This window comes from Eschrichtius robustus, chromosome 9 (genome assembly GCF_028021215.1).
Source record: "Eschrichtius robustus isolate mEscRob2 chromosome 9, mEscRob2.pri, whole genome shotgun sequence".
NCBI classification, from domain to species: domain Eukaryota; kingdom Metazoa; phylum Chordata; class Mammalia; order Artiodactyla; family Eschrichtiidae; genus Eschrichtius; species Eschrichtius robustus.
This window is the reverse complement of record NC_090832.1, coordinates 6,323,965-6,343,398: the sequence shown is the minus strand read 5'-3', so window position 1 is coordinate 6,343,398 and position 19,434 is coordinate 6,323,965. Positions and strand designations below refer to the sequence as shown.

General features: G+C 38.4%; 1 protein-coding gene across 5 annotated transcripts in view; it reads right to left on the bottom strand.

The window, feature by feature from the left end:
* PRKN (parkin RBR E3 ubiquitin protein ligase) overlaps positions 1-19,434 on the bottom strand; it is a 1,273,336-nt gene that overhangs the window by 819,022 nt on the left and 434,880 nt on the right. The window lies entirely within an intron of this gene.

Below are 19,434 nucleotides of genomic sequence, written 5' to 3'. Positions count from 1 at the left end.
CAGTAGGAGTCCTGTTTGTGTTGTTTACCATTATGTCTGAGCACCTAGATCCATGCTGGCACAGACAAGGCACTCAATGATTATGGCTTTATTGAAGGAAACATTAGTGAATGTACATACTTTTTCATAGGCTATGCTATAAACAATTCTGAAAATCTATTATTATAATATAAAGTGATGTACCAATAAATATGGCTTCGAATAGCAAAGTTGGTAGTTTTAATCAAGTATGTACATGCGTATATCTTACTTAAGCAATTAACTATTATATCCTTAGTAAATATGGGACCAGTGAATACATGAATCAACTGTAGATGTGTGTGTCTGTTGATCGTAAGCCTAGAAGTAGTTTTGACAACAGCAAACGTTCAGAAAGCAGGATGTGCCCGGATGGATTTGGTTTATTCCAATTCGTCTCCTTAGCTAGAAATATCTGCTGAAACAAGTAGGAAGAAAGACATCCTCTTTGAAGAGGATGCTTCTGTTATCTTCCTGCTCTGCAGAGGATGCCTCGTCAGTTTTAACTCTTTGAACCCTGCAACAATCTTGGAAGATGGACAAAAGTCATGAAAGACTGCTGGGAATCAGCTGGGTGCAGTTTGGTAGGAGCCAGGGAAAGAGACAAGGGAAAAGCACTTGGCTGATAACCAACTTCCTAAATTGCTCCACTTCCATTGAGTGACTGTGATTATCACAATTTTAATCATGCTCATTAGGGACTGTTAGTCTGAACAACATATCCCCTAGGACTGCTCTACTGACGTCAACTTTAATTTGATCATATTTTAATACAGAACAGTGTATATAGCTTGAAGACAGGGATCTACACAACTGTTGATAATAGAGGAGGGTCACAGAAATCTAATAACAACCTGTAGAGAATCACATTCTTGCTTTGCTACCATGACAGTCAATTGCATTCCACAAGAAACCTTCCTGTTAATTTGCTGCTCCTATCTTGTACCAGGCAGACCAATTCACAGTGAATAAGAAGGTTTCTATGGCTCTTTGAAGCAGTACTTTATGAAAATTCTATACATTCACCTGAAAATAATTTTAAATCTCTACTGTTTAACTTTCTGGTTTTCTTCCCCTCCCATTAAAAAAAAAAATTGAAAATAAAATAGTGAATTCACACATCTGTCTTTCCAATATGATATAAATCCACAGATTGACCATTCCTATACTACTATAATGCTGTAGATGGTGGAGTATTTCCAGAGACAGTTTATCAGCTTTCTCAATAAATAAAGGAAAATTCACTCTTCTCTGGAAAAATCAGACAAAGTATTCTCCCTCCCTTTTTCCCTCTTTCCCTCTTTCTACTATAAGCCAAATTAGCTTCCAAATAAAATATTTTAAGAGTGCTAAGAGGGACTTCCCTGGTGGCACACTGGTTAAGAATCTATCTGCCAATGCAGGGGACATGGGTTCAAGCCCTGGTCCGGGAAGATCCCACATGCCGCGGAGCAACTAAGCCCGTGTGCCAAAACTACTGAGCTTGTGCTCTAGAGCCCACGAGCCACAACTACTGAGACCGTGTGCCACAACTACTGTAGCTTGCGTGCCAAGAGCCTGTGCTCTGCAACAAAGAGAAGCCACCACAATGAGAAGCCTGCACACGGCATCAGAGAGTAGCCCCCACTCGCCACAACTAGAGAAAGCCCGCGCACAGCAATGAAGACCTAGTGCAGCCCCACCACGAAATTAATTAATTAAAAAAAAAAGAGTGCTAAAAAATCATCCACAGATACAGACACCAACACCCACCCCAGTCGCCCTCCATGCAGGTTTTCTTATTGACCATAAATTCCCAGTGAAATAGTAACATCTCTGATTGTTTATGGAGAAAACTTATACTTAAAATCGGAAAACCTAATTCATTGCCCCCGTTTTCTAAAGAATATTTGTATTACAAATGGATCTCAAAAAGTACAGCTAAGTCTTAATAGACAAACATACATTTTTATCAAATGGGGGAAGAAATCCTTGAGAAGGAACTTAGCAGCAGTGTTAGACATTTTCTCTAACTCCCCAAAGTCTTCGGAGATGAGGAAATGCTTTTTATTTATGCCCAGAACTGCAAAAAAGTGATATGGTATGGGAGTTAATCCTAGAAACATAGAGCAGACAACAACTGCCTCTGGATCTGTATCCAGAACAACTGAATACTGTTTTCATTCATTTGGGAAAATAACAGTCCTGCACATAGTATGGTCCTAGAAAAAATTAAATCTTGTGCGGCAATTCCATTCAATCAATTAATATTAAACATGCCAATGTATCTGTATTGTGAAGTTAAGGTATTACCTCTTCATTCATAAATCAGAGAACTTTAATCATATTAACCATTATCCCAAGTGATTAAATACATCTCAGAGACAGAAAAAAATTAAAAGTCAAACAAGGCAATCTCTCCCAGAGAGACAGGAGGACAGAACAAGACATTCCTTCGCACAAAGTACTGGTGCTCTGGGATTTCACTGGTCCCACCAACAATGAGGGGCATGGGCATGGTCGGGACTAGGCTGTTGTGTGGATACCTGTCATATCATCTTACTATCCAGTACCATGTGTCACTCCCTGTCACACAGAGTTCCGTGGAGATGGAGGTTGTCACCTTGACTACTTTGATACCCCTTCACCTCCCAGGCAGGTTATGTTCATGGCCCTTGAAAAACCATTTCTAGTTTGGTTTCAGAATAAGCTATCACTCTCATAGTAAGGGGAAAGAGGACTCATCTCAGGATCAAGAGAAATAAGGAGTGGGCAAGTGGCTATTCATGGATTTAGTTAATCTAACAAGCTCTCCGTCCTTTGTCAGAATATTCCTGACCCTGAGTCACAGCCTTTGTACTGAATTTTAAGTGCCCGTTCAGGGGCTGTGTGTGGTGTCTCTGTGCAGCCCCTCCCCGTGCCTGGCCCAGCTCCTTTCCTCTTCAGTGACTGCCTTGCCTTGGGAGCGGGGCTGGGGACCCAGAGAGGCAGCTCTGCTGCTCACTGCCCCATCCCTTGGCTCCCGCCCATCCTCCTCACTAAATACAGCAAAGCTTAGAGAAGGGACCGTGAGTGTCAGAGAAAAGTGACCCTTTCCCTCAGAATCAGTGGATTAATTGCCTTTCCTTTCACATCCCTGTACACAGGCATATAATGGAGCAGTAATTTGGTAAGAAATCATCAATTTGCCTCCAGGTTGAGATTAAACCAGTCACTTTAAACATTTTAATATTAACAAAAGGCTTTGTATGATTTCTTTTTCTCTCTGCTGTGACTTTATTAGAGGTTGCCAGACCACAGTGGCTTTGACAAGTTTGTCAGTGGTCAGGGGTCCCACAATCAAGTAAGAAAACACCCCACCAAGACCTAGCATGCCCGTAGACATTACAGGACATTTTCAATGTCAGTGTCTACACAGAATGTGTGGTGTAAACTATAGTCTTTGAAGAATATTAATCAATTCAGATCAGAGAATTTATGATGCAGCTCATTATCAGGGAGATCAATGTTAGAGTTTAAATTTAAAAACCTATGCTTAGGTCAAAAAGTAAAATCATGGTAAATAATTGAGTAAAAGAGAAAATACATACCAGCACAAAAATGTGATTTATTTTTCTTCTACATAAATATCACCATGTTCATTAGTGCTAATGAGCAACTAACTAGATTTCCTTCCAAAATATTGATACAGGAATAAAATAATTTACCACCACAAGGAGACGTCTAACAGAAAGCCTTTGATGGAGTAATATAGTCATCCTATGTACAGATAGTCATGTAAATATTGCAAAAATACTGAAATACATCTTATTATTTCAACATTAACTCTCTAAGGAAAGACGTTTTTAATGTCTTCAATAGCTATGTTAAAATGGTTATTCACTAATATTGGCTAATATTTGGATGTGACATTTAGAAAAATCTAAGCTTCTCTTTAAGGTGAAGTGTATGCATTTATTCTTTTTTTTTTTTAATTTTTGGCTGTGTTGGGTCTTCGTTTCTGTGCGTGGGCTTTCTCTAGTCACAGCGAGTGGGGGCCACTCTTCATCGCGGTGCGCGGGCCTCTCACTGTCGAGGCCTCTCTTGTTGCGGAGCACAGGCTCCAGACGCGCAGGCTCAGGAGCTGTGGCTCACGGGCCCAGCTGCTCCGCGGCATGTGGGATCTTCCCAGACCAGGGCTCGAACCCGTGTCCTCTGCATTGGCAGGCAGATTCTCAACCACTGCGCCACCAGGGAAGCCCCCTGCATTTATTCTTATAATTAATTACTTTAAGTAATGTATTTCACTGACAATATATAAAAATAAAAACTGATCCAGTGATACCATTTCAAGGACCTTATCCTAAGGAAATAATTAGTCAAAGGGCACAAACAGCATGGATGAGATGTTTCCTGGAACCCTGCTATAAAAGCAGAAACACAAATAAATCCATATATATGGGATGAATTCAATGAATTATGTTATATCCATATGGAAAATGGAATACTATGCAATCATAAAAATCCAACATTTAATAAGAAAAACGTACTTTCCACTGCAGGGACAAAAATGGTCAATTTTAATAATTGAACATAGGATTATTCAACTTTTTTGGCAGCCATTGAATACATTCATTTATGTATACATATAACAAATATTTACTATATGTTTAATCAAATACTATGTGCCAGATGTATGTACTGATAAAGAAAACAGACTCAGGCTTACAAACATTAAAGAGTTAATTGTAAAAATAAATATGTAATTGTGGTAAGTTTTATGAGAGAAAAGAGTAAAATGAAACAAGAGATTATAATAATATTAGACCAAATATAGGTTGAGGGATGGGAACAGAGAATGTATTTTCTAAGACATGATAGGGAGGCCAAGTAGTTCAGGAGAGCTAGTAGGTGGGAATGCTTTCAAACCAGAGGGAGGGCACCCTTGGCATCACCCAGGGACTGATATGCGGTGGGTCTGGGGCTTGACTGGAGTGACTGAGGGCAGAGCGGTGGGGATGGGACCTAGAGCAAGTGGCAGCTGGGTCCCGGGGGGCCTTGTCAGCCTGGTCTAGGATCTTGAATTTTGATTCATTGACTTCATTTGATTCATTGAAAGGTCTGACTCATTTGATTCATTGAAAGGATTTACCATGGGGAAAATGGCATGAGTCACATTTTTAAATTAAGTTCAATGGAGATCTTCAAGATAGCGGAGGAGAAAGACATGGAGATCACCTTCCTCCCCATAAACACATCAAAACTACATTTACATGTGGAACAACTCCTACAGATACCTATTGAATGCGGGCAGAAGACCTCAGACTTCCCAAAAGGCAAGAAACTCCCCACGTACCTGAGTAGGGCAAAAGAAAAAAGAAAAAACAGAGACAAAAGAATAGGGACAGGACCCGCACCTCTGGGAGGGAGCTCTGAAGGAGGAAAAGTTTCCACACACCAGGCCCCTTCACTGGCGGGGTTGGGGGTTGGGTGGGAGGGAAGCTTTGGAGCCACGGAGGAGAGTGCAGCAACAGGGGTGCGGAGGGCAAAGCGGATAGATTCCCGCACAGAGGATCGGTGCTGACCAGCACCCGCCAGCCTGAGAGGCTTGTTTGCTCACCCGCTGGGGCGGGTTGGGGCTGTGAGCTGAGGCTCGGGCTTCAGAGGTCAGACCCCAGGGAGAGGACTGGGGTTGGCTGCGTGAACACAGCCTGAAGGGGGCTAGTGTGCCACAGCTAGCCGGGAGGGAGTCTGGGAAAAAGTCTGGACCTGCCACAGAGGCAAGAGACCTTTGTTTCGGGGTGTGAGAGGAGAGGGGATTCCTTCCCAGTGTGCCCACAGAAGGCAGAGCACAGCCTAAACGAGCTCCAGAACGGGTATGAGCCATGGCTATCAGCTCGGACCCCAGAGACAGGCGTGAACCGCTAAGGCTGCTGCCGCTGCCACCAAGAGTCCTGTGTGCAAGCACAGGTCACTATCCACACCTCCCTTCCTGGGAGCCTGTGCAGCACGCAACTGCCAGGGTCCCAAGATCCAGGGACACCTTCCCCAGGAGAACACATGGCGTGCCCCAGGCTGTTGCAATGTCACACCAGCCTCTGCTGCCACAGGCTCCCCCGCTTTCCGATCATGACTACAGTACCCCTCCCTCCCCACGGCCTGAGGGCAACCTAAACGCACAGGTGGGGCTAAAACCAAAGCTGAACCCCAGGAGCAGTGCGAACAAACAAGAGACAGGGAAATCTCTCCCAGCAGCCTCAGGAGCAGCAGATTAAATCTGCACAATCAACTTGATAAACCCTGCAAATGAAGAATACCTGAACAGAAAAGGAAGTTCCCCAAATTGAAGCAGTGGACTTTGGGAGCAACTGTAGACTTGGGGTTTCCTTTATGCATCTAATTTGTTTCTGGTTTTATCTTTATCTTAGTTTAGTATTTAGTGCTTATCATCATTGGTGGATTTGTTTATTGGTTTGGTTGCTCTCTTCCTTTTTGTTTTTTAAAATATATATATATATATATCCTTTTTTTCTTTCTCCTTTTTCTCTTTTTGTGAGAAAAGAGAAACAACACCCTTTGACATAAATCACAGCAAGATCCTTTTTGTGTATATGTATGCTTCTTTATCTGATTTTGTCTGTGTAGGTTTGTTTTTACCATTTGTCTGAGGGTTTGGTGGTCACTTCGTTTTTGGTTTTTTTTTTTTCCTTTCCTCCTTTTCTTCTGAGCCATGCAGCTGGCAGGGTCTTGGTGTTCCAGCTGGGTGTCGGGCCTGCGCTTCCGAGGTGGGAGGGCCGAGTTCAGGACGTTGAACCACCAGAAACCTCCCGGCCTAACGTAATATCAATCGGTGAGTGCTCTCCCAAAGATCTTTGTCTCAAAACTAACACCCAGCTCCACCCAACGGCCAGCAAGCTCCAGTACTGGATGCCCAATGCCACACAACTAGCCAGAGATGAACACAACCCCACCCATTAGCAGAGAGGCTGCCTAAAGTCATACTAAGTTCACAAACACTGCAAAACACACCACCAGATGTGGCCCTGCCCCTCAGAAGGAAAAGATATAGTCCTACCCACCAGAACACAGGCACCAGTCCCCTCCACCAAGAAGCCTACACAAGCCACTGAACCAACCTCACCCACTGGGGGCAGACACCAAAAATAATGGGAACTACAAACCTGCAGCCTGCGAAAGGAGACCCCAAACAGAGTAACTTAAACAAAATGAGAAGACAGGAAAATATGCAGCACTTAAAGGAGCAAGGTAAAAACCCACAAGACCAAACAAATGAAGAGGAAATAGGCAGTCTACCTGAAAAATAATTCAGAGTAATGATAGTAAACATGATCCAACATCTTGGAAATAGAGTGGAGAAAATACAAGAAACGTTTAACAAGGACCTAGAAGAATTAAGGAGCAAACAAACAATGAGAAACAACACAATAAATGAAATTTAAAATGCTCTAGAAGGAATCAATAGCAGAATAACTGAGGCAGAAGAACGGATAAGTGACCTGGAAGATAAAATAGTGGAAATAACTACTGCAGAGCAGAAAAAAGAAAAAAGAATGAAAAGAATTGCGGACAGTCTCAGACACCACTGGGACAACATTAAACACACCAATATTCGAATTATAGGGGTCCCAGAAGAAGAGAAAAAGAAAGTGTCTGCGAAAATATTTAAAGAGATTATAGTTGAAAACTTCCCTTACATGGGAAAGGAAATAGTCAATCAAGTCCAGGAAGCACAGAGAGTCCCATACAGGATATATCCAGAGAGAAACACACCAACACATATTAATCAAACTATCAAAAATTAAATTCTAAAAAAAATATTAAAAGCAGCAAGGGAAAAGCAACAAATAACATACAACGGATACCCCATAAGGTTAACAGCTGATCTTTCAGCAGAAACTCTGCAAGCCAGAGGGAGTGGCAGGACATATTTAAAGTGATGAAAGGGAAAAGCCTACAACCAAGATTACTCTACCCAGCAAGGATCTCATTCAGATTCAATGGAGAAATTAAAATCTTTACAGACAAGCAGAAGTTAAGAGAATTCAGCACCACCAAACCAGCCTTAAAACAAATGCTAAAGGAACTTCTCTAGGCAGAAAACACAAGAGAAAGGAAAGACATAAAATAACAAAACCAAAACAATTAAGAAAATGGTAATAGGAACATACATATTGATAACTACCTTAAATGTAAATGGATTAAATGCTCCAACCAAACGACACAGACTGGCTGAATGGATACCAAAAAAAGACCCATACATATGCTGTCTACAAGAGACCCACTTCAGACCTAGGAATACATACAGACTGAAAGTGAGGGGATGGAAAAAGATATTCCATGCAGATGCAAATCAAAAGAAAGCTAGAGTAGCAATACTCATATCAGACAAAATAGACTTTAAAATAAAGACTATTACAAGACACAAACAAGGACACTACATAATAATCAAGGGATCAATCCAAGAAGAAGATATAACAATTGTAAATATTTATGCACCCAACATAGGAGCACCTCAATACATAAGGCAAATGCTAACAGCCATAAAAGGGGAAACTGACAGTAACACATTCATAGTAGAGGACTTTAACACCCCACTTTCACCAATGGACAGATCATCCAAAATGAAAATAAATAAGGAAACACAAGCTTTAAATGATACATTAAACAAGATGGACTTAATTGATATTTATAGGACATTCCATCCAAAAACAACAGAATACACTTTCTTCTCAATGCTCATGGAACATTCTCCAGGATAGATCATATCATGGGTCACAAATGAAGCCTTGGTAAACTTGAGAAAATTGAAATTATATCAAGTATCTTTTCCGAACACAATGCTATGATACTAGATAGCAATTACAGGAAAAAATCTGTAAAAAATAAACACATGGAGGCTAAACAATACACTACTAAATAACCAAGAGATCACTGAAGAAATCAAAGAGGAAATCAAAAAATACCTAGAAAAAAATGACAATGAAAACATGACGACCCATAACCCATGGGATTCAGCAAAAGCAGTTCTAAGAGGGAAATTTATAGCAATACAATCCTACCTCAAGAAACAAGAAAAATCTCAAATAAACAACCTAACCTTAAACTTAAAGCAATTAGAGAAAGAACAAAAAAACCACAAAGTTAGCAGAAGGAAAGAAATCATTAAGCTCAGATCAGAAATAAATGAAAACTAAATGAAGGAAATGATAGCAAAGATCAATAAAACTAAAAGCTGGTTCTTTGAGAAGATAAACCAAATTGATAAACCACTAGCCAGACTCATCAAGAAAAAAAGGGAAAAGACTCAAATCAATAGAATTAGAACTGAAAAAGGAGAAGTAACAACTGATACTGCAGAAATACAAAGGATCATGAGAGATTACTACAAGCAACTATATGCCAATAAAATAGACAACCTGGAAGAAATGGACAAATTCTTAGAAAAGCACAACCTTTCAAGACTGACCCGGGAAGAAATAGAAAATATAAACAGACCAATCACAAGCATTGAAATTGAAACTGTGATTAAAAATCTTCCAACAAACAAACGCCCAGGACCAGATGCTTCACAGGCGAACTCTATCAAACATTTAGTGAAGAGCTAACACCTATCCTTCTCAAACTCTTCCAAAATATAGTGGAGGGAGGAACACTCCCAAACTCATCCTACGAGACCACCATCACCCTCATACCAAAACCAGACAGAGATGTCACACACACACAAGAAAAACCTATAGACCAATATCACTGATGAACAAAGATGCAAAAATCCTCAACAAAATACTAGCAAACCAAATCCAACACCACATTAATAGGATCACACACCATGATCAAGTGGAGGTTATCCCAGGAATGCAAGGATTCGTCAATACACGCAAATCAATCAATATGATACACCATATTAACAAACTGAAGGATAAAAACCATATGATCATCTCAATACATGCAGAAAAAGGTATCTACAAAATTCAACACCCATTTATGATAAAAACTCTCCAGAAAGTGGGCATAGAGGGAACCTACCTCAACATAATAAAGGTCATATATGAAAACCCCAAAGCCAACATCATTCTCAATGGTGAAAAACTGAAACCATTTCCTCTAAGATCAGGAAGAAGACAAGGTTGCCCACCCTCACCATTATTATTCAACATAGTTTGGGAAGTTTTAGCCACAGGAATCAGAGAAGACAAAGAAATAAAAGGAATCCAAATCGGAAAAGAAGTACAGCTGTCACTGTTTGCAGATGATGTGATACTATACATAGATAATCCTAAAGATGCTACCAGAAAACTACTAGAGATAATCAATGAATTTAGTAAAGTAACAGGATACAAAATTAATGCACAGAAATCTCTTGAATTCCCATACACTAATGATGAAAAATCTGATAGAGAAATTAAGGAAACAATCCCATTTACCACTGCAACAAAAAGAATAAAATACCTAGGAATAAACCTTCCTAAGGAGAGAAAAGACCTGTATGCAGAAAACTATGGCACTGATGAAAGAAATTAAAGACGATACAAACAGATGGAGAAAAATACCATGTTCTTGGATTGGAAGAATCAACATTGTGAAAATGACTATACTTCCCAAAGCAATCTACAGATTCAATGCAATCCGTATCAAGCTACCAATGTTTCTTCTACCTTCACAGAACTAGAACAAAAAATTTTACAATTTGTATGGAAACTCCGAATAGCCAAAGCAATCTTGAGAAAGAAACATGGAGCTGGAGGAATCAGGCTCCTGGACTTCAGACTATACTACAAAGCTACAGTAATCAAGACAGTATGGTACTGGAACAAAAACAGAAATATAGATCGATGGAACAGGATAGAAAGCCCAGAGAAAAACCTACACACGTATGGTCACCTTATCTTTGGCAAAGGGGGCAGGAATATACAGTGGAGAAAAGACAGCCTCTTCAATAAGTGGTGCTGGGAAAACTGGATAGCTACATGTAAAAGAATGAAATTAGCACACTTCCTAACAGCATACACAAAAATAAACTCAAAATGGATTAAAGACCTAAATGTAAGGCCAGACACTATAAAACTCTTAGAGGAAAACATAAGAACAACACCCTTTGACATAAATCACAGCAAGATCCTTTTTGACTCACCTCTTAGAGAAATGGAAATAAAAACAAAAACAAACAAATGGGACCTAATGAAACTTAAAAGCTTTTGCACAGCAAAGGAAACCATAAACAAGATGAAAAGACAACCCTCAGAATGGGAGAAAACACCTGCAAACGAAGCAACTGACAAAGGATTAATCTCCAAAATATACAAGCAGCGCATGCAGCTCATTATCAAAAAAACAAACAACTCAATTCAAAAATGGGCAGAAGACCTAAATAGACATTTCTCCAATGAAGATATACAGATTGCCAACAAACACATGAAAGGATGCTCAACATCACTAATCATTAGAGAAATACAAATCAAAACCACAACGAGGTATCACCTCACATCGGGTCAGAATGGCCATCATTAAAAAATCTGCAAACAATAAATGCTGGAGAGGGTGTGGAGAAAAGGGAACCCTCTGGTGGGAATGTTAATTGATACAACCACTATGGAGAACAGTATGGAGGTTCCTTAAAAACCTAAAACTAGAACTACCATATGACCCAGCAATCCCACTACTGGCCATAATACCCTGAGAAAACCACAATTCAAAAAGTGACATGTATCACAATGTTCACTGCAGCTCTATTTACAGTAGAAAGGACATGGAAGCAACCTAAGTGTCTACCGACAAATGAATAGATAAAGAAGATGTGGCACATATATACATTGGAATATTACTTGGCCATATAAAGAAACGAAATTGCGTTATTTGTACTGAGGTGGATGGCCGTAGAGTTTGTCATACAGAGTGAAGTAAGTCAGAAAGAGGAAAACAAATACTGTATGCTAACACATACATATGGAATCTAAAAAAAAAAAAAAAAAAAAAAAGGTTCTGATGAACTTAGGGTCAGGACAGGAATCACTAACTGATTATGTGATGTGATATACTGACCAGCTATCCTGTTGCAGTAACTGTGGCATCACAGTCACACCCAGGCCTCAGTTTTCTCATCTGTGAAAACATCTGGCTAGGCAAGCAACATCAATATCCTTTCAGTTCTTCATAAGACCTAGCACTGTGGGAACATTATTTAGGGATTCTGCTGCAGCACTTATATCTTTACCAGTGTTAAGTCAATAAAATAGAGCTTTATAAAAAAATGGTATAAAAGGATAGGTGTGTTTTTGTGTGTGTGATAAACAAGAAAATAGCTGAATTAGAGGTTTAAGGGATATTTGGCATTTGATTTAGTTTTCAAATACGAAATGCCAAAACATACTGCCAAATCCTACCCTCCAGGATGCTTTTAAAAGTTCTACTACTAGGGGTAAATTGGGAACCAGAATGTATTCCCAGCTGCATAACTATGAGGTTGCCTGTTTCTTTTTAGTCAATAAATATTCTTATCTGATGGCAATGTTTGACACTGCCTGAATGTCTGTGTGGTTTGGAGTGCTACCATAAAAAAGCATGACATGCCCCCCTCATTCTGCTATTATGGACAAATGACATAACTTGCCATGAGTAACACATATTAGGAACACACTTCGACAAGGCTGAATTTTACCTGAGCTTTGTGCTCCTGGAAACGGGGAAGGTTAAAGGAGTTTTCCTCATCCCTTTGTGTTCCAGAAAACAGCTTACTGAGGGTAACCACCCTTCCCCATAAAAGTCATGATGCATCCCCACTTGTTTATCTATGACAAGGACAGACACGGACCCTCCAAATTCCTATTCTTTGCCTCATACATGATTAGCTGAACTGCTGGTCCCCACTTATCAACCAGAGTACAATGCTTGGTAACCAACTTTGGTTAAGCTTCTTCCTCCACACTTTGGCCCATGCTCAGCCCAAGACAGCAGAGAGCCCCTCCTGAGGATAAGCTGGCCTAAGGTAACACAGTGTCTGATCTACTCCCCTGTAACGTTACCCCCTCACCTCACGTCCCCACCTGGTTCTTTCTAGCCTTGTCTGCTCCTCTCTACATAAGAAAACCCCTTCTTCCGAGTTCTTGAGAGGCTTGTGGAGCTTCTAGTCAGAACGTTCACCCAACTGCAACAGTCCCCTTGATCGACTGCAATAGTCCATCCCCACCCCCATGTCCCACAGCAACCCTTTCAAATAAAGCCTCTCCTTACTAAATGGGCATTTATTTTTTATTTGACAACATTTACAAGGAATGCTTTCGTAAGAGGTTAAAATAGTTTTGATTGTTTCTTAATCTCACCTAACTTTCCCTCCAGACCCTGGGAAAAAAATTGTGCTCAGCATGGAAAAATCATATACAAGCAAGTTGGCAAATTATTAGACAACGAAAAATTAAATCACTGAAGAAATTTATACAAATCATAGGACAAGACCTAGTACATTAAAAAAAGTCAGTGAAACAATAACAACAACAACAAAACTACATAGCCACAAAGGAAATATGACTCACATAATCATTTCATGCTTTTTTTTTTCCCTTCACATTATGGAAGTTGCTTTGTTCACATTATCTCCAGCGGTCTGTTAAATGTTTGCAATGCTTCAGTACTTTCTGAACAACATTTTGTTAGGAATGAAAAGTGACTTACCTATCAATAAGAAAGGCAGCTGAAAGATTAGAATAAAGAAATGAGTTTGTCTGAAATACTTACTTGGTTTCTGCCTTAGCTCCTGATCTGCCAGCCAGCACAAAACAGAGCCAGGGTCCCATCCGTCTCCCAACTACAATGGATCTCTAGTTCTGTGGGAGTCAACAAGTGGTTTTCAATTCTGTGAACCTTGACTACACAACAAAAGAACCCAGGCCCAGGGGGTGAGAGTTTCCAAGACTGTGTTCAGGGTATGAGCAGAAGCTACTTGAGGACTCCAGCCCTCTCAGGGGCCTCATTCTGCAAACCTGTTGCAGTGAATAGGGTAGGAGACCATCAGTAGAGACGGGCATGTTAATGTCTTCCTGGACTCTTCCATTTAACAGTTTGAACGCATCACTAGTCTATGCGATTCAGCTGTTCAAAGACGATAAAGTTAAAAGCAAAAAAACCAAAAAACAAAACAAAAAGCAAAGCAAAACAAAACCTTGGGCCTCCCAGATGTTAAGTTTCAATCTGTTTTCACAACTTCTCTTACCAAGGCCACATCATGGGAACTACTTCCCCAAATCTGGCCTCAAGGGACCTCAAGGCAGGTCGGAGGATTGCAATGAGTATTCATCACAGCATGTATTTGTGGAGGATAAGAAGTTTACAATAAGATTTGTATTTGCCAATTAGTCTAATTAATCCTAATTGTCCTGTTTTAAGGGTCTGGTTGGAATAAGGCTTTGCTAACCAAGGCTATGAAGTTTGTTTTTATAAGTCAGAGGGAATCTTCCCCAGCAGTTCTTTTAAATCAAGAGCCAGAGGACAAAAACAAAATTATGAAAAAAAAAAAAAAATTGGAACTATTGACAGTACACTATATCTGCTTTTATGAATTCCTGAGTCTGGAATAACTGATACACATATACAAGCAATTCCTTCAGTAAATATTCTTTGAATAGTATGCAAATAACACCTTGAAGTATAAAAACTGATATGGAACAGATCTTCAAAGACATTACACTCCTTTTCTTTCCTTCTATACCTTACTCGTGGGTTGGCAGCAAAGTTTTTACTTTAAGAAGAATTTTATCTTTTGGAAAAACTTTGGAAGAATTAACGAATAATTGCTATATTTCTCATGGCTACCCACTGATTAGAAGTAATTAACTTATTTCTATTACAATCAGAGAAATCTGAAGAAGAGCAAAACACATCCTAATATATCAACAAAAAGAGAAACAATAACCAGAGGCAATGACAATAACATCTTGCAAAGCAGTAAAGTATTTTGAAAAATCATATGACCTCCTTATTCTCAGGAAAGCAACCATGCCCCTGAAGGTCACCAGGTAGTCGTGTAAATTGTGTCCAACTATCAGTGAAGGGTAAATACTAAAGATTAGGATGAGTCCCGTTAAAAATAAGACAAGAATGGGAAAAAAAAATCAGTATTCAAAAGCACAGTTTCTTCCCTAGAATGTCATTCAATTAGTCATACATTGAGGCTCATATATGAGAGTTATCACTAATATAAACCAATATAAAAGGTTACACTCTAGAATGATGTTTTGAGGAAAGTGATAGAATCACTGACACTAGAGATTTTAAAGAACTGGACTGACATCCATCTCTTACTCTCAAGCAGAGAATTTTATGTGTTGACTTCCTGAATTTCCTTCCAATGTTTGAAATTTAAAGTAGATAACGTATGTTAAAGTTAAAAAGCTTAAAAAATTATTCTGCTCTATCTTACCCTTTTACTACAGTTTTTTCAATTGTCCTTTATTATGCCCTTAAAATTACTGTTACCATTATCATCATCATTATTTTAGTCAAACATGAAGGGAAATATAACTGGATTTGAATTTTGTTAAGAGGTTTTCAACATTACTTAGAATGGTGTAAGAATTTTATTGTAAGTATATTGCGCCAAACTTTAAAGATATAATTTAAAACTGCAAAAGCAAACAATATACAAGAAATGCATCCAGACTTTCATTACTTTATTCCAACAGCTGTAGAATTAGCGTAATGAATTGACAGATAGTGACTGAATCAGAAGTACAAAGAATTCAGGTAAAGACGAGATCGTTTTACAGAGATAAGTTTATTAGAGAAGTAGTGACAAAAGAGTGAGAAGTGATTTAAGTGTAGGATATTAGGGCAGATTTTAATATCTATTTATTACCTCTACTTCTATTGCTAGGTATGGTTTAGTAAAAAATAAAAAAAAAGTATGAAAGTTTCACCCAAGATTTATAAGCTGTCACTTCAAGTATTTCCTCATTCTAAATGAGAGCTACTTCACGAGAGCGTATATAAGCTCTTGTAACATGCTTTGCTTTAAACTTTGAATACTTCAGCACCAAAAAGCTTATATTGTAATAAAAACATGTTGTGTCTGATAGTATCAAACACATAACCACACAGATGATTCAACTTTACAGGTAGCAATGATCTTGAAATCCAGCACATTGCCAATGACACCAGCAAATTTTATAACACGGATATATCAGGTTTTCTTCAATTTAGATGGTGACATTTTACTTAGTTTCAGTAAAGTATTGTAGAATTCTTCCTAGAAGGAATAATAAAGAAGCTGAATTCCCTGGACATTTTTCCCCACAAGTACCTGCATAATTTATCAGTCTACACTCCAAAATAATTTATTTATTCATTTATAGTATAGCCCTTGGATGTTTCTAAAATGGACTTCCACATTTAAAATTAAGACGCTACAAAAGAAATTTTTAAACTAAGATAAGAAATTGCATAAAAGAGGACAACCTAAGTAGATACCCAAACTACAACCAAGTTTTAAATTTACCTTTGACTCTCCCAGGATTTTCAGAGCAAAATGTGCACACAAACACACCAGGTCAGATTATCTCATTGCTGGATGGTTTTTCCTCATTCTTTGTATAGAATCCAAGAGGTACGAGTTTCTTTTGTCTTTACCATGAAAATGCAGTTTTCCACAATATTAATGATTGTTATATGTTTGCACCCAAAAGAGAAAATTCAACGATGAAACTAAGAACGTTGCTCAGTACTTACTGAAAGCAGATGGTCTAGAGGGACCCTCCCAACAGCAGAGCAAAATCTGTTAATTTTGATAAAGTATCTCTTTATTTTCTAATCAGTTTTCTCCTATATAAAATCCAGCTAGGTATTTACCATTTATGAGGCATATTTAAAAAACTGTTTTGTCTCCTAGATACAATCCCTTCTTAAACAACAATCAACTATTAATTTATACAGAAATGTTTTCTGGTAATAAATTCACAATGCTTTGCTAAATTAAAAGAACATACTCACATCTACAAATGCCTTCCCTATTTGGCTGTGAAAAAACTTTGAGTTACATACAGACAAAAGTAACTCATGTATGCTCTCACCTCCTTGCCACCCACCCCATATATTAGAGAATCACAATCAACTTCAATTTACATGAAAGAGACTTAAAAACAGGAAAGTAATTAGATACACTCATGAGAGATAACTATGTCACGTAATGATGACTATTCCCCAAAGTGCTGCTGGCTCCATTAAAGAAGCACTTCTCTTCCCAGTGAATCTTGTAAACTTGTGGGGTATAAGGGAAGGCGACATTCTCATCAGAGTTAAAGGCATATGATATGAATGGGGTCCTCCACACGGCAATGACTGCAATCAATTACCAAGTGTGTGTTCTGTTTTCTGAGGTGGGTTCAATTCATCATTTTATTGAAAAGGTTCCATTATGCTAATGTCTTACAAAATCATATTCTGCCATTGCTGGAAGGTCATGAGGGGATATAAATTTTTACATTTAGAACCAAGCGGTTGTATAGCAGTCACAGTTTCCAAGGGTTAATAAGAAGCCATCCAAGTACATTCAAGGACTTATCAATGGCAACTCGGATGCTCGTCTAGTTAACAGAAGGGAAAAAAGGAGAATATTCTAAGTTAGACATTAAAAAAAACCCTAATGCTACAAGAATAGGGGTATTAAAACTTGACTTCAAGTATGAGGGTGGTTATTTGGAAAAAAAAAATTCTTCAGCTAAATTTTGATTTACCTATCAATTTGAAGTATCAGTAGAACAGGTGCATATTATATTAAATAGGTCTCTGTTACACAGTATCTAGGCTGTCTCAATTATCTACCACCTTCAACCACCATCTTCAAATACTTTCAAAAATAAGTCTTCTAAAGATCTAAAATATGTGCAAAATTAATATGCATATTTTTGTGTAACTTTATTGTGTGAGTGCTTAGGTTTTTGACTAGCCCTAAATCCCACATCTGAGTCTCAGAAAAAGAAGTATGATGAGCTATTCAACTCAAATTAGATATTATTCCCTAGAGTAATGTTTTGTTTCCATCTTTCTAAGAATTATTGATTCCCTCCAATAATTCACCAAGGACTGTGAACATAATTCATGAATATATTGTATCATCAATCCATCAATAATCTGTAGTTATGGGCAATGACTGTCAAACAGCGGAGTAAAAACACATTACAAGCAGATAGCTCCCTTTGGGCCAATTACTGTAAATCAAAGCAACGCTGAGCAAAAACAGTTGCTCTTTAGAAATACTTGTCTTGTATATTCTAATGCAGCCTGAAAAGCAGGCTGTGAACTACAGTAACTTCTTGCTGGATTTGGCATTCTGTTATGTCTGGTTCAGTTGCTGAGCGGCCACAGAGGTTCATATTCTACAATATGAGAATATGAGGATAGGAGGGCTCCCAATCTGGGAGGCCGTTTTAAATGGATCACTGATCACATTGTGGTGCTGTTCCCAAGGAGGTGATTTCTAAGGAGCCAGGTATGGTCCATGGCTAGGCATGTGCAATCTTATACTGTGTTAAACTACAGACATGGAGTTATACAACATGTTTCTTCATGACCTGGAGTTAATTTGACAGAAAGAAAGTTTTAGAAACATGTCTAAAATAGTTTGGAAGCCCAGTTCACAAAATTGTGTTTGAAAAAAAATGAAAAGATTATGTAACTCCTTGACAAATTCAAATCATAAAGTTTTTCATTAACTAACTACAAATATATTAAAAGTGGTTTTCCTATGGCTGTTATGTATTTCCTGTCAACTGCTACATGTATTCACATCAAAGGAAAAGCTATGGAAAACCGACATTCCTTAAGCTGGGAAACTATTACTCAGATATTTTACAAAAATGGAGATACTTGTTGAAGGCTTCCGAATGGGGTGGCTGTTCTTGCATCAGAGGGTATACCATTAGTGCTGATTTTACAGACCAGGCCAAAGCTAAGCAATTACTCATGAACACTTTGATCTAATTCAAAGAGAACGGAATTTTGAACCAGATGACTTTGTTTCAAATCTTAGCTTCAACATCTTTTAGCTGTGCGATCTTGGACAAGACATTTAGTCTTTACTCTCAGTTTTTGTGTAAAAGAAGGGATAATAATTATGTTTCTAGTAAAAATCAAGTAAGATAGTGTAAGTGTACAAGTTTCATAAATCAAGTGTTAGAAAAATACTAGTTATTCTATTGAGAGTAAAAAACAAAGTCTCTCCAATGGATTTAAGGCAATGGTTGGCAGGAGAAAAATATTATTCTCTGTAACAGTTCACACATTAAATAGAACTACTTCAGCATCATTCTCTCAATATTAAAAAAAAAAAAAAATCTGAAACTTGGAATTAAGCCAAAGAGATTATTATTGTTTCTTAAGTGCTAAGGAGATCTGTTATTTAGACTATTTTACAACTTTGTAGGGGCAGGAGTTAACTTTATTTCTATTAGAGATGCA